The sequence below is a fragment of the Triticum aestivum genome, chromosome 3B (assembly GCF_018294505.1).
Source record: "Triticum aestivum cultivar Chinese Spring chromosome 3B, IWGSC CS RefSeq v2.1, whole genome shotgun sequence".
NCBI classification, from domain to species: Eukaryota; Viridiplantae; Streptophyta; class Magnoliopsida; order Poales; family Poaceae; genus Triticum; species Triticum aestivum.
Genome location: NC_057801.1, coordinates 175,452,574 through 175,469,715, shown reverse-complemented (window position 1 = coordinate 175,469,715; position 17,142 = coordinate 175,452,574). Strand labels below are relative to the sequence as shown.

The 17,142-nt window shown below is 45.5% G+C and overlaps 1 pseudogene; it reads left to right on the top strand.

Annotated features, from left to right (window-relative positions):
• LOC123067430 (UDP-glucose 6-dehydrogenase 3-like) overlaps positions 1-16,640 on the top strand; it is a 68,819-nt pseudogene extending 52,179 nt beyond the window's left edge.
• The last annotated feature ends 502 nt before the right edge of the window (positions 16,641-17,142 follow it).

The window sequence follows — 17,142 nt, the reverse complement described above, 5'->3', positions numbered from 1 at the left end:
CACCATGATGTTGCGGGTCCATCAAGCTAATGTGCGGCAAAACACACTCTCTCCGCGTATGTGCATCCTGCAGTGGTCAGCTCTCTTCCAATCTTGCGGAGCCAATCATCTGCAACAATTGGCTAGGTGCTACTAGAGAACACCGGCGGATTCAACCTTAGAAAATGGGCTAGGTGATCAACAGGGGGTGGTGGTGGTGGGTTGTTGTTGTTGTTGTTGTTGTTGTTGTTGTTGTTGTTGTTGTTGTTGTTGCCTTGGTTCTGATTCTAAACTAATATCTGCATCAAGTCATTCTGCTGTTGGATCAACTGAGTGAGCTCCGGTGGGAAGGCAAATCCATTGTCATGTCTCGGAGGCATCTGATGGGTTAGAAGGGGTGAGAAAACAGAATAGAATGGGGTCTAAGAGAGATTCACTACCCATAATGCTCATGAGACAAACACAATCAATTTCACTTCATTCAATAGCACACAAGATCACACAATCAGTCTAACCTATGATTACAAACTCGATCGTTGCTAACTACTTGGAGGGAAATACTACTAATTACAATGGTGGTCATCTAGAAATTTTCATCAGAGGACGACTCCATGATATCTGCTCCAGCTTCGTCAACGTAGTCGTCACACTGTCATTATTTGCATCACTATCCGTGTCAGTGTCATCCAGGATGATGTAGTCCTCCGAATGGATCTCCGTTGCTTGTTTGATATTCTCCACTGATATTCCCATCTTCCTCTTCAGGTCTTCATGCTTCTCCAGTAGTACGGCAATCTCTTCCTCGTATCCATCGCGTGTAGACTTTAGTTCCTCCTCTAGCTTGTTATTTCTCTTCACCGGTTTCTTGATCTTCTTCATGTGGATAATTTGTTGATTCTCCTGTCGATGAATATGATCTCCCATCTCTTGAATGTAGGCTGCAATTGATCCATCCCTCCTGGTACGAATCTTCTCCCATTTGTCATCTCAGTGGCCACATATCTGATAAATGGTATTCCCCAGCTCCTTGTGATACACCTCACATATGCGTCCAAAGGTGATATGTTCGGCCATGCTCTTTCCTATACTCCAGCTTGGTGCATCCAGGTAGAAATCAATAGGCTCCATTGTTGGCGCAAATGTCCTCCCAGGTACCCAGACTTTGATCTTCCAGCGCTCCTCTTCTGGTACAGAGGTAGAGAAAGTTCCTGTGAAGCTTGGTAGTCCGATGTTCAAATACTTAGTGACTTCCTTCAAGTGCTTCCCAGAAGGGGTGTCATCATTCGGCTGAGTGAACTTGTTCCTAGGATCCGCCATCTATAGAGTAGAAATAGAGGAGAATTAGAAATGAGTAGAGAAGAGAAATCATGTGGCTCATTCTAGTGGTCGCGTCCTACAGTCAGTGTGTGCTCTGATACCATCTTGCAGCGACCAGACCTCAAACGGTCAAGTCTCTGTGCATTAGTGTCATCCTTGGATCGATAATGCTGACACGCACAATACTCAAGGAATTATAACAGAGTTTCAATCACACACTTATTACATCGAGTCCTCATAAAGAGTATGATTACACAAAAAATATCATGGTTGAAGGCCATCTAAACTAAATAACTGCGGAAGCTTCGAAGGTAGATGAGTTCATCAACTCCAACGGCATAGCTGAGTGCAAAACAACGACCTATCGCACCTTATTCGCCGTCTGAGTAGTCTGCAACATGATATGTTGCAGCCATGCAGGTTAGCACATTGAATATGCTGGCAGAGTTACACTGTAAAGCAATGAAATGCAAGAACTATATCTACATGCAATATTTGGCTGGTGGAGGCTGTAAGTTTATGATTTTGCATAAAGCTAGTTTTTCCCTACAACAAAGGAATAAATTTATTTAACTACTCCCAAGTTGCCCATTATTTGAGAAGGTAACCCCAACTCAAATCCCAATTAAAAGTATCATCATTAACCCAAATCAAATTAATTAAAGTAACGTGATGAGATCACATCAATAGATTCAAGTACTAGATACTCAAGATGTCCATAACCGGGGACACGGCTAACCATGATTAGTTTATACACTCTACAGAGGTTTGTGCACTTTTCCCCACAAGACTCGGCCGCATCCATGATCGGATGATCGAGACGTAGTCTTTCTGAAGCATTAACTCTCTACTCTGGGTGGACCGGTACACCTACTTTCCCCTACATCTGTGTTGGGGAACGTTGCAGAAAATTAAAAAATTTCCTATGGTTTCACCAAGATCCATCTATGAGTTCATCTAAGCAACGAGTCAAGGGAGTGAGTTTGCATCTACATACCACTTGTAGATCGCGTGCGGAAGCTTGCAAGGGGATGGTGATAATGGAGTCGTACACGACGTGATTCAGATCACCGATGTCCAAGTGCTGAACGGACATCACCTCCGCGTTCAACACACGTACGGGACGGGAGACGTCTCCTCCTTCTTGATCCAGCAAGGGGGGAGGAGAGGTTGAGGAAGATCGCTCCAACGGCAGCACGACGGCGTGGTGGTGTTGGTGCAGCAGTACTCCGACAGGGCTTCGCAAGCGCGTAACGGAGGAGGAGAAGTGTTGGGGAGGGGAGGGGCTGCGCCTTGGAGTTGTGTACAGCAGCCCTCCCCTCACCCCTATATTTATAGGGGAAGGGGCAAGGGGGGCCGACCCCTCTAGATGGGATATAGAGGGGGGGCGGCCAGGGAGGGGAGGCTTGCCCCCCAAGCAAGGGGGGCGCCCCCCTTAGGGTTTCCCCCCAACCCTAGGCGCATGGGCCCAAGGTGGGGGGCGCGCCCAGCCCTCCAGGGGCTGGCTCCCTCCCCTTTGCGGCCCATGTGGCCCTCCGGGAGGGGTGGCCCCTCCAAGTGGACCCTCGGAACCCCTCCGGTGGTCCCGGTACATTACCGATAGACCCCCGAAACTTTCCGGTGTCCGTATGACAACTTCCCATATATATAACTTCACCTCCGGACCATTCTGGAACTCCTCGTGACATCCGGGATCTCATCCGGGACTCCAAACAACATTCGGTAGTCACATACTAGTCTTCCTAATAACCCTAGCGTCACCGAACCTTAAGTGTGAAGACCCTACGGGATCGGGAGACATGCAGACATGACCGAGACCACTCTCCGGTCAATAACCAACAGCGGGATCTGGATACCCATGTTGGCTCCCACATGCTCCTCGATGATTTCATCGGTTGAACCATGATGTCGAGGATTCGATCAAACCCTGTATGCAATTCCCTTTGTCAATCAGTACGTTACTTGCCTGAGACTCGATCGTCGGTATCCCAATACCTTGTTCAGTCTCGTTACCGGCAAGTCACTTTACTCGTACCGTAATGCATGATCTCATGGCCAACACCTTGGTCACCTTGAGCTCATTATGATGATGCATTACCGAGTGGGCCCAGAGATACCTCTCCGTCATACGGAGTGACAAATCCCAGTCTCGATCCGTGTCAACCCAATAGACACTTTCGGAGATACCTATAGTGCACCTTTATAGTCACCCAGTTACGTTGTGACGTTTGATACACCCAAAGCACTCCTACGGTATCCAGGAGTTACACGATCTCATGGTCGAAGGAAGAGATACTTGACACTGGCAAAGCTCTAGCAAACGAACTACACGATCTTTGTGCTATGCTTAGGATTGGGTCTTGTCCATCACATCATTCTCCTAATGATGTGATCCCGTTATCAACGACATCCAATGTCCATAGCCAGGAAACCATGACTATCTATTGATCACAATGAGCTAGTCAACTAGAGGCTCACTAGGGACATATTGTGGTCTATGTATTCACACGTGTATTACGATTTCCAGATAATACAGTTATAGCATGAATAAAAGACAATTATCATGAACAATGAAATATAATAATACTTTTATTATTGCCTCTAGGGCATATTTCCAACAGTCTCCCACTTGCACTAGAGTCACCAATCTAGTTACATTGTGATGAATCGAACACCCATAGAGTTCTGGTGTTGATCATGTTTTGCTCGCGAGAGAGGTTTAGTCAACGGATCTGCGACATTCAGATCCGTATGTACTTTGCAAATTTCTATGTCTCCATCTTGAACATTTTCACGGATGGAGTTGAAACGACGCTTGATGTGCCTAGTCTTCTTGTGAAACCTGGGCTCCTTGGCAAGGGCAATAGCTCCAGTGTTGTCACAGAAGAGTTTGATTGGCCCCGACGCATTGGGTATGACTCCTAGGTCGGTGATGAACTCCTTCACCCAAATCGCTTCATGCGCTGCCTCCGAGGCTGCCATGTACTCCGCTTCACACGTAGATCCCGCCACGACGCTCTGCTTGCAGCTGCACCAGCTTACTGCTCCACCATTCAACATATACACGTATCCGGTTTGTGACTTAGAGTCATCCAGATCTGAGTCGAAGCTAGCGTCGACGTAACCCTTAAGATCTTCGTCTCCTCCATAAACGAGAAACATGTCCTTTGTCCTTTTCAGGTACTTCAGGATATTCTTGACCGCTGTCCAGTGTTCCTTGCCGGGATTACTTTGGTATCTCGCTACCAAACTTACGGCAAGGTTTACATCAGGCCTGGTACACAGCATGGCATACATAATAGATCCTATGGCTAAAGCATAGGGGATGACACTCATCTCTTCTTTATCTTTTGCCGTGGTCGGTGACTGAGCCGAGCTCAATCTCACACCTTGCAACATAGGCAAGAACCCTTTCTTGGAATGATTCATTTTGAACCTTTTCAAAATCTTATCAAGGTATGTGCTTTGTGAAAGACCTATGAGGCGTCTCGATCTATCTCTATAGATTTTGATGCCTAATATATAAGCAGCTTCTCCAAGGTCCTTCATTGAAAAACACTTATTCAAGTAGGCCTTAATGTTGTCCAGAAGTTCTATATTATTTCCCATCAATAGTATGTCATCTACATACAATATGAGAAATGCTACAGAGCTCCCACTCACTTTCTTGTAAACGCAGGCTTCTCCATAAGTCTGCATAAACCCAAACGCTTTGATCATCTCATCAAAGCGAATGTTCCAACTCCGAGATGCTTGCACCAGTCCATAAATGGATCGCTGGAGCTTGCATACTTTTTTAGCGTTCTTAGGATCGACAAAACCTTCCGGCTGCATCATATACAGCTCTTCCTTAAGATGTCCGTTAAGGAATGCCGTTTTGACGTCCATCTGCCATATCTCATAATCATAGTATGCGGCAATTGCTAACATGATTCGGACGGACTTCAGCTTCGCTACGGGAGAGAATGTCTCGTCGTAGTCAATCCCTTGAACTTGTCGATAACCCTTAGCGACAAGTCGAGCCTTATAAATGGTAACATTACCATCCGCGTCCGTCTTCTTCTTAAAAATCCATTTATTTTCTATCGCTCGCCGATCATCGAGCAAGTCTGTCAAAGTCCATACTTTGTTTTCATACATGGATTCTATCTCGGATCTCATGGCTTCAAGCCATTTGTTGGAATCTGGGCCCGCTATCGCTTCTTCATAGTTTGAAGGTTCACCGTTGTCTAACAACATGATTTCTAGGACAGGGTTGCCGTACCACTCTGGTGCGGAACGTGTCCTTGTGGACCTACGAAGTTCAGTAGCAACTTGATCCGAAGTACCTTGATCATCATCATTGTTTTCCTCTTCAGTTGGTGTGGGCATCACAGGAACAGTTTCCTGAGCTGCACCACTTTCCCGTTCAAGAGGCAGTACTTCATCGAGTTCTACTTTCCTCCCACTTACTTCTTTCGAGAGAAACTCTTTTTCCAGAAAGCATCCGTTCTTGGCAACAAAGATCTTGCCCTCGGATCTTAAGTAGAAGGTATACCCGACAGTTTCCTTAGGGTATCCTATGAAGACGCATTTTTCCGACTTGGGTTTGAGCTTTTCAGGTTGAAGTTTCTTGACATAAGCATCGCATCCCCAAACTTTTAGAAACGACAGCTTAGGTTTTTTCCCAAACCATAATTCATACGGTGTCGTCTCAATGGATTTAGACGGTGCCCTATTTAAAGTGAATGTAGCTGTCTCTAGAGCGTATCCCCAAAATGATAGCGGTAAATCGGTAAGAGACATCATAGACCGCACCATATCTAATAGAGTGCAATTACGACGTTCAGACACACCGTTTCGCTGAGGTGTTCCAGGTGGCGTGAGTTGTGAAACGATTCCACATTTCCTTAAGTGTGTGCCAAATTCGTGACTTAAGTATTCTCCTCCACGATCTGATCGTAGGAACTTTATCTTTCGGTCACGTTGATTCTCCACCTCATTCTGAAATTCCTTGAACTTTTCAAAGGTCTCAGACTTGTGTTTCGTTAAGTAGACATACCCATATCTACTTAAGTCATTAGTGAGAGTGAGAACATAACAATATCCTCCGCGAGCCTCAACGCTCATTGGACCGCACACATCGGTATGTATGATTTCCAACAAGTTGGTTGCTCGCTCCATTGTTCTGGAGAATGGAGTCTTGGTCATTTTGCCCATGAGGCATGGTTCGCATGTGTCAAACGATTCATAATCAAGAGACTCTAAAAGTCCATCAGCATGGAGCTTCTTCATGCGCTTGACACCAATGTGACCAAGGCGGCAGTGCCACAAGTATGTGGGACTATCGTTATCAACTTTGCATCTTTTGGCATCCACACTATGAACATGTGTAATATTACGCTCGAGATTCATTAAGAATAAACCATTGACCATCGGAGCATGACCATAAAACATATCTCTCATATAAATCGAACAACCATTATTCTCAGACTTAAATGAGTAGCCATCTCGTATTAAACGAGATCCAGATACAATGTTCATGCTCAAACTTGGCACTAAATAACAATTATTAAGGTTCAAAACTAATCCCGTGGGTAAATGTAGAGGCAGCGTGCCGACGGCGATCACATCGACTCTGGAACCATTCCCGACGCGCATCGTCACCTCGTCCTTCTCCAGTCTCCGTTTATTCCGCAGCTCCTGCTGTGAGTTACAAATATGAGCAACGGCACCGGTATCAAATACCCAGGAGTTACTACGAGTACTGGTAAGGTACACATCAATTACATGTATATCAAATATACCTTTGGTGTTGCCGGCCTTCTTATCCGCTAAGTATTTGGGGCAGTTCCGCTTCTAGTGACCCTTCCCCTTGCAATAAAAACACTCAGTCTCAGGCTTGGGTCCATTCTTTGACTTCTTCCCGGTAACTGGCTTACCGGGCGCGGCAACATCCTTGTCGTCCTTCTTGAAGTTCTTCTTGCCCTTGCCCTTCTTGAACTTAGTGGTCTTATTGACCATCAACACTTGATGTTCTTTCTTGATTTCAGCCTCTGCTGACTTCAGCATTGAGAACACTTCAGGAATGGTCTTCACCATCCCCTGCATGTTGTAGTTCATCACAAAGCTCTTGTAGCTTGGTGGGAGCGACTGGAGGATTCTGTCAATGACCGCCTCATCTGGGAGGTTAATGTTCAGCTGGGTCATATGGTTGTGCAACCCAGACATCTTTAGGATGTGCTCACTGACAGAACTGTTTTCCTCCATCTTACAACTGTAGAACTTGTCGGAGACATCATATCTCTCGACCCGGGCATGAGCTTGAAAAACTAGTTTCAGCTCTTCAAACATCTCATATGCTCCGTGATGCTCAAAACGCTTTTGGAGCCCCGGTTCTAAGTTGTAAAGCATGCCGCACTGAACGAGGGAGTAATCATCAGCACGATTTGCCAAGCATTCATAATGTCTTGGTTCTCTGGGACGGGAGCGTCACCTAGCGGTCCATCTAGGACATATTGCTTCCTGGCAGCTATGAGGATGATCCTCAGGTTCCGGACCCAGTCCGTATAGTTGCTGCCATCATCTTTCAGCTTGGTTTTCTCTAGGAACGCGTTGAAGTTCATGTTGACATGAGCGTTGGCCATTTGATCTACAAGACATATTTGCAAAGATTTTTAGACTAAGTTCATGATAATTAAGTTCTAATCAAATTATGAACTCCCACTCAGATTAGACATCCCTCTAGTCATCCAAGTGTTACACGATCCGAGTCGACTAGCCCGTGTCCGATCATCACGTGAGACGGACTAGTCATCGTCGGTGAACATCTTCATGTTGATCGTATCTTCCATACGATTCGTTTTCGACCTTTCGGTCTCCGTGTTCCGAGGCCATGTCTGTACATGCTAGGCTCGTCAAGTTAACCCTAAGTGTTTTTGCTGTGTAAAACTGTCTTACACCCGTTGTATGTGAACGTAAGAATCCATCACACCCGATCATCACGTGGTGCTTAGAAGCGACGAACTGTAGCAACGGTGCACAGTTAGGGGAGAACACTTCTTGAAATTTTTGTAAGGGATCATCTTATTTACTACCGTCGTCCTAAGTAAACAAGATGTATAAACATAATAAACATCACATGCAATTATATAGTTGTGACATGATATGGCCAATATCATATAGCTCCATTGATCTCCATCTTCGGGGCTCCATGATCATCTTGTCACCGGCTTGACACCATGATCTCCATCATCATGATCTCCATCATCGTGTCTTCATGAAGTTGTCACGCCAACGACTACTTCTACTTCTATGGCTAACGCGTTTAGCAATAAAGTAAAGTAGTTTACATGGCGTTCTTCAATGACACGCAGGTCATACAAAAAAAAATAAAGACAACTCCTATGGCTCCTGCCGGTTGTCATACTCATCGACATGCAAGTCGTGAATCCTATTACAAGAACATGATATCATACATCACAATTCATCATTCATCACAACTTCTGGCCATATCACATCACATGATCAATCGCTGCAAAAACAAGTTAGACGTCCTCTAATTGTTGTTGCATCTTTTACGTGGCTGCAATTGGGTTCTAGCAAGAATGTTTTCTTACCTACGAATAACCACAACGTGATTTTGTCAACTTCTATTTACCCTTCATAAGGACCCTTTTCATCGAATCCGCTCCAACTAAAGTGGGAGAGACAGACACCCGCCAGCCACCTTATGCAACTAGTGCATGTCAGTCGGTGGAACCGGTCTCACGTAAGCGTACATGTAAGGTTGGTCCGGGCCGCTTCATCCCACAATACCGCTGAAGCAAGATAAGACTAGTAGTGGCAAGCAAGTTGACAAGCTCCACGCCCACAACAAAATTGTGTTCTACTCGTGCATTAGAGAACTACGCATAGACCTAGCTCATGATCCCACTGTTGGGGAACATTGCAGAAAATTAAAAAATTTCCTATGGTTTCACCAAGATCCATCTATGAGTTCATCTAAGCAACGAGTCAAGGGAGTGAGTTTGCATCTACATACCACTTGTAGATCGCGTGCGGAAGCTTGCAAGGGGATGGTGATGATGGAGTCGTACTCGACGTGATTCAGATCACCGATGTCCAAGTGCTGAACGGACAGCACCTCCGCGTTCAACACATGTACGGGACAGGAGACGTCTCCTCCTTCTTGATCCAGCAAGGGGGGAGGAGAGGTTGAGGAAGATCGCTCCAACGGCAGCACGACGGCGTGGTGGTGTTGGTGCAGCAGTACTCCGACAGGGCTTCGCAAGCGCGTAACGGAGGAGGAGAAGTGTTGGGGAGGGGAGGGGCTGCGCCTTGGAGTTGCGTACAGCAGCCCTCCCCTCACCCCTATATTTATAGGGGAAGGGGCAAGGGGGGCCAACCCCTCTAGATGGGATATAGAGGGGGGGCCAGGGAGGGGAGGCTTGCCCCACAAGCAAGGGGGGCGCCTCCCTTAGGGTTTCCCCCCCCCCCAACCCTAGGCGCATGGGCCCAAGGTGGGGGGCGCGCCCAGCCCTCCAGGGGCTGGCTCCCTCCCCTTTGCAGCCCATGTGGCCCTCCGGGAGGGGTGGCCCCTCCCGGTGGACCCCCGGAACCCCTCCGGTGGTCCCGGTACATTACCGATAGACCCCCGAAACTTTCCGGTGTCCGTATGACAACTTCCCATATATATAACTTCACCTCCGGACCATTCCGGAACTCCTCGTGACGTCCGGGATCTCATCCGGGACTCCGAACAACATTCGGTAGTCACATACTAGTCTTCCTAATAACCCTAGCGTCACCGAACCTTAAGTGTGAAGACCCTACGGGTTCGGGAGACATGCAGACATGACCGAGACCACTCTCCGGTCAATAACCAACAGCGGGATCTGGATACCCATGTTGGCTCCCACATGCTCCTCGATGATTTCATCGGTTGAACCATGATGTCGAGGATTCGATCAAACCCTGTATGCAATTCCCTTTGTCAATCGGTACGTTACTTGCCCGAGACTCGATCGTCGGTATCCCAATACCTTGTTCAGTCTCGTTACCGGCAAGTCACTTTACTCGTACCGTAATGCATGATCCCGTGGCCAACACCTTGGTCACCTTGAGCTCATTATGATGATGCATTACCGAGTGGGCCCAGAGATACCTCTCCGTCATACGGAGTGACAAATCCCAGTCTCGATCCGTGTCAACCCAACAGACACTTTCGGAGATACCTATAGTGCACCTTTATAGTCACCCAGTTACGTTGTGACGTTTGATACACCCAAAGCACTCCTACGGTATCCAGGAGTTACACGATCTCATGGTCGAAGGAAGAGATACTTGACATTGGCAAAGCTCTAGCAAACGAACTACACGATCTTTGTGCTATGCTTAGGATTGGGTCTTGTCCATCACATCATTCTCCTAATGATGTGATCCCGTTATCAACGACATCCAATGTCCATAGCCAGGAAACCATGACTATCTATTAATCACAACGAGCTAGTCAACTAGAGGCTCACTAGGGACATATTGTGGTCTATGTATTCACACGTGTATTACAATTTCCAGATAATACAGTTATAGCATGAATAAAAGACAATTATCATGAACAATGAAATATAATAATACTTTTATTATTGCCTCTAGGGCATATTTCCAACAGTCTCCCACTTGCACTAGAGTCACCAATCTAGTTACATTGTGATGAATCGAACACCCATAGAGTTTTGGTGTTGATCATGTTTTGCTCGCGAGAGAGGTTTAGTCAACGGATCTGCGACATTCAGATCCGTATGTACTTTGCAAATTTCTATGTCTCCATCTTGAACATTTTCACGGATGGAGTTGAAACGACGCTTGATGAGCCTGGTCTTCTTGTGAAACCTGGGCTCCTTGGCAAGGGCAATAGCTCCAGTGTTGTCACAGAAGAGTTTGATTGGCCCCGACGCATTGGGTATGACTCCTAGGTCGGTGATGAACTCCTTCACCCAAATCGCTTCATGCGCTGCCTCCGAGGCTGCCATGTACTCCGCTTCACACGTAGATCCCGCCACGACGCTCTGCTTGCAGCTGCACCAGCTTACTGCTCCACCATTCAACATATACATGTATCCGGTTTGTGACTTAGAGTCATCCAGATCTGAGTCGAAGCTAGCGTCGACGTAACCCTTAAGATCTTCGTCTCCTCCATAAACGAGAAACATGTCCTTTGTCCTTTTCAGGTACTTCAGGATATTCTTGACTGCTGTCCAGTGTTCCTTGCCGGGATTACTTTGGTATCTTGCTACCAAACTTACGGCAAGGTTTACATCAGGCCTGGTACACAGCATGGCATACATAATAGATCCTATGGCTGAAGCATAGGGGATGACACTCATCTCTTCTTTATCTTTTGTCGTGGTCGGTGACTGAGCCGAGCTCAATCTCACACCTTGCAAAATAGGCAAGAACCCTTTCTTGGAATGATTCATTTTGAACCTTTTCAAAATCTTATCAAGGTATGTGCTTTGTGAAAGACCTATGAGGCGTCTCGATCTATCTCTATAGATTTTGATGCCTAATATATAAGCAGCTTCTCCAAGGTCCTTCATTGAAAAACACTTATTCAAGTAGGCCTTAATGCTGTCCAGAAGTTCTATATTATTTCCCATCAATAGTATGTCATCTACATACAATATGAGAAATGCTACAGAGCTCCCACTCACTTTCTTGTAAACGCAGGCTTCTCCATAAGGCTGCATAAACCCAAACGCTTTGATCATCTCATCAAAGCAAATGTTCCAACTCCGAGATGCTTGCACCAGTCCATAAATGGATCGCTGGAGCTTGCATACTTTGTTAGCGTTCTTAGGATCGACAAAACCTTCCGGCTGCATCATATACAGCTCTTCCTTAAGATGTCCGTTAAGGAATGCCGTTTTGACGTCCATCTGCCATATCTCATAATCATAGTATGCGGCAATTGCTAACATGATTCGGACGGACTTCAGCTTCGCTACGGGAGAGAATGTCTCGTCGTAGTCAATCCCTTGAACTTGTCGATAACCCTTAGCGACAAGTCAAGCCTTATAAATGGTAACATTACCATCCACGTCCGTCTTCTTCTTAAAAATCCATTTATTTTCTATCGCTCGCCGATCATCGGGCAAGTCTGTCAAAGTCCATACTTTGTTTTCATACATGGATTCTATCTCGGATCTCATGGCTTCAAGCCATTTGTTGGAATCTGGGCCCGCTATCGCTTCTTCATAGTTCGAAGGTTCACCGTTGTCTAACAACATGATTTCTAGGACAGGGTTGTCGTACCACTCTGGTGCGGAACGTGTCCTTGACCTACGAAGTTCAGTAGCAACTTGATCCGAAGTACCTTGATCATCATCATTGTTTTCCTCTTCAGTTGGTGTGGGCATCACAGGAACAGTTTCCTGAGCTGCACTACTTTCCCGTTTGAGAGGCAGTACTTCATCGAGTTCTACTTTCCTCCCACTTACTTCTTTCGATCACAACGAGCTAGTCAACTAGAGGCTCACTAGGGACATATTGTGGTCTATGTATTCACACGTGTATTATGATTTCCAGATAATACAGTTATAGCATGAATAAAAGACAATTATCATGAACAATGAAATATAATAATACTTTTATTATTGCCTCTAGGGCATATTTCCAACAATCTGCTAGTCCACCTCTTCAAGAGCTCACACAACTTACTCAACTATGTCAGAGCCCATAATGGCTTGTGGCTGCACATGGAAGTTTCTAGCATGAATAATGTTATGATCCCTTTGAGCCTGGGTGGCATTCCATAGGATAATCACACGGGCACTCTGGGATTTCCAAAAACAGGCAACACTGGGTTCCCCAGGTGCCTCAACCAATCCACCCAGATGTATGTTAAAGTTGCCACCTTAATGTTATCTATGATTAAAATAACTCTCAAACTTCCATGTGTGAATCATGATCCAGTCCCCATCTACGAGCATGGCTAAGCAATAAATAAGCATAACGTATATTCCTGGGGTGATCAAAAGGTATTAGCTTCCTACCTCAAGCACTACAACCAAAACCACATGTTCCCAATCCTACTCATGCAAATATTTGAGGGCAGAACTAATGCATAGTAAAAACTGGGTATAAAAGAGTATGATCAAAGTGTAACTTGCCTTGCTAACGATCTGCAAACTCTAGAGATTCGTACAAGCTTCACACTCTGGGTAATCTAGCATAGACAAACAATAGCATACATAAGGTGGAAGCAATCACTCAAACGAAACACGGGAAAAACCAAGAAAAGATCCAAATCAAAGACGAAACAAGCAAACGGTTTAAACTAACAAAAGTTAAACCTAACAGCAATATTATCATGTGAATTAGATCTTAACAGTAGGTACATGTGATTAGTTACGATTTGCAAAAAGATTCAACTCAAATGGAGCAACGAAACTCAAAATACGAACAAAACAAGATCGTTTACTAATTTGGATTAAACTCAATTTGTACAGTACCAAAATCATATTCAAGTTGGTTAACTGGAAAGCACAGAACGATACGAAGATTTAGGCATTGGTTTCATCTAATTTGGATAAACGAGTAAAAAGTTATGCTAGTTTAAAGATCAGGGGCTAAATCGTGATAAAACTATTCGTGGGTAGGTCTCTGGCCGAAAATAAACTAAAAAGAAAAAATCCTACGGTGCGAACGTTCGCTATCTGAACTTAACCGGCAAAAAGCATTCGTTCGAACGAACGAACGAACGACCGTACGTTCGTTAAATAAGAAAACCTAAAAAAACCGATCTAGATCTACCGAACCGAATAAATCGAAAAATAACCGGGGTCGGTCTTCACCGGTCAACGGCGGCGATGGGGTCAACATGGGCGGCGGCACGAGGCGGGCGAGGCGACGGCGGCGGGGCCACCGCCCACGCAGGACCTCGGAGGTGGCGCTGCGCGGGCGGCGGCGGCGGCTCTGTGCTGCTGCTGCTACGGGTGGTGGCGGGGCGATGCGGTGGAGGAGGCGGCGGGGTGCGGCGCTTTATAAAGGCTCGGGGGGGCTGGCGGATTGGGGAAGGGGGCGGCGACGGCGGGACTCCTCTCGCTCGGGAGCTAGGCGGCGGCGGCGGCTGGGCCGGCCTGCTCAGCTGGGCCTTCGGCCCAGTCGGGCGGGAAATAACTTTTTTTAAATAATTTCACCTGAAATAAAAATTCCTAAAAAAATATAGAAAACTTCTAAAAATGCCAAACGCAATTTTCGCCGTCTAAATAAAATATTTAGAACAAAGTGAACATTTTTCTGGCCTAAAATGCAATTTTAAAAAATGCATATTTTTCTACTTCAAATAAAATAGCAAATAAAATCCTAATTTGATTTTAAAATTCTTTCTCCAATATTTCTCTTAATTTGAAGAAGTCATATTATCTTCTCTCATATATTTTTAATATTGGAAATAATTGGAGAGAAAAGTAATAAAATCAAATTGATCCTTTCTTCAAATTTGAAATAAATTCAAATATGATTTTTGTGAAACCTCCAACTCTCTCCTTGGGTTCTTGAGTTGCTTAAGATTTCTAGGATCTCAACCAAATGCAAGAATAAATATGATATGCATATGATGATCTATATATAAAATCCAAATTGAAAATTGGGATGTTACAGAGGTAAAAGTGGTAGATAGGATAAATAGATCGCGGAACAAATAAATTGCAGCAAGGTATTTTTGGTTTAATAGATCTGAAAATAAATGCAAGGGGAAATACATCGTAAAGGCAAATATGATGAAAAGAGACCCGGGGGCTGTAGGTTTCACTAGTGGCTTCTCTCGAGAAAAATAGCAAACGGTGGGAAAACAATTACTGTTGGACAATTGATAGAACTTCAAATATTCATGACGATATCCAGGCAATGATCATTATATAGGCATCACGTCCAAGATTAGTAGACCGACTCCTGTCTGCATCTACTACTATTACTCCACACATCGACCGCTATCCAGCATGCATCTAGTGTATTAAGTTCATGGAAAAAGGAGTAATGCAATAAGAGCGATGCCATGATGTAGATGAGATCTGATTATCTATTGCGGAGATATAGATCTCATCTTGTTATCCTTAGTAGCAACAATACATACGTGTTGGTTCCCTTCTGTCAGTGGGATCAAGCACCGTAAGATCGAACCCACTACAAAGCACCTCCTCCCATTGCATGATAAATAGATCAAGCTGGCCAAACAAAACCCAAATATCGGAGAAGAAATACGAGGCTATAAGAAATCATGCATATAAGAGATCAAGAAGACTCAAATAACTCGCATGGATAAAAACATAGATCTGATCATAAACTCAAAGTTCATCGGATCCCAACAAACACACCGCAAAAAGACTTACATCATATGGTCTCCAAGAGACCATTGTACTGATAAAAGAGAGAGAGAGAGAGAGAGAGAGAGAGAGAGAGAGAGATCTAGCTACTAACTACGGCCCCGTAGGTCTACAAAGAACTATTCACGCATCACCGGAGAGGCACCAACGGAAGTGGTGAACCCCTCCATGACGGTGTCTAGATTGGATCTGGTAGTTCTGGACTGTGCGGCGGCTGGAATTGATTTTCGTCGACTCCACTAGGGTTTCTAGAATATTGGGTTATTTATAGAGCAAAGTGGCGGTTCAAGGGGCACCCGAGGTGGGCACAACCCACCAGGGCGCGCCTGGGCCTCCTAGCATGCCCTGGTGGGTGCTGCTCCCCTCGAGCCACCCCTAGGTGCTTTCTTGGCCCACTGGATGTCTTCTGGCCCAAAAAATCCTCCAGAAGTTTCGTTGCGTTTGGACTTCGTTTGATATTGATTTTCTGCGATGTAAAAAACATGCAGAAAACAGCAACTGGCACTAGGCACTATGTCAATAGGTTAGTACCAAAAAATGATATAAAATGACTATAAAATGATTGTAAAACATCCCAGAATGATAATTTATATAAGAACATGAAACAATCAAAAATTATAGATACGTTGGAGACATATCAGGCACCGCCATGCACGACCTATTCGTACTCGACCGTGTCCTCATCGGCAGCTGTGAGATGCTCGAGGGGCAGACCACCGTGAAGGTCCGTGTACGCGCATTGGGTCCCGTGGACCGCGTCATCACAATCAACCTCTGGTCGGCCGAGTTGTCCAAGCTTGCCACCAACGCCTTCCTCGTACAGTGCATCTCCTCCGTGGACGCCATCTCTGCAACGTCATCGAGGTGGCCTACTCCATTGGCAAGGACTCGCACATCGGCCCGTGCTTCCTCTCTACTAGCGTCGGCTTAGGGGGCTCGTGCTTCCCGCCGCCCATCGATGGCCCTGTTTGGATACTCTAACTCAGTTAGAGGTTAAAGTTAGATTCTAACCTTGAACCAACCCTAAACTAACTCTAACCAAAGAGCTGTTTGGATGATAGGGTTAGATTGACAATAAATATTCTTTTTCAATCATTTGACTACTTTAAACCATGTTTGGATGGGAGGGGTAACTTTTTTTACTAATTTTTTAGTGGGCCCAAGAAAACTAACCCAAATAAGCTTCTCTAGTGTGGGCTAATTTTTTGGGGTGGGTTAGATCCAACTAACCCAAACTAACCCACCATGTTTGAATACTTTTGGGTTATTTGAGCCTCAACTAACCAAAACTAACTCTAACCTAGGTATCTAAACCGGGCCAATATGTGTCGGGGTCTGCTCGAAAACGAGGCCGTAGTCAGCATCTACGACCCGCAGGTGACCTAGGAGTAGGTGCGGCGCGACCTCACCATGGACAAGTTTGACTGGGACCACCCGTGCCACCTGCAGCCGGTGGGCGAGCCCGTCGGGCCGCCCGTTGCCG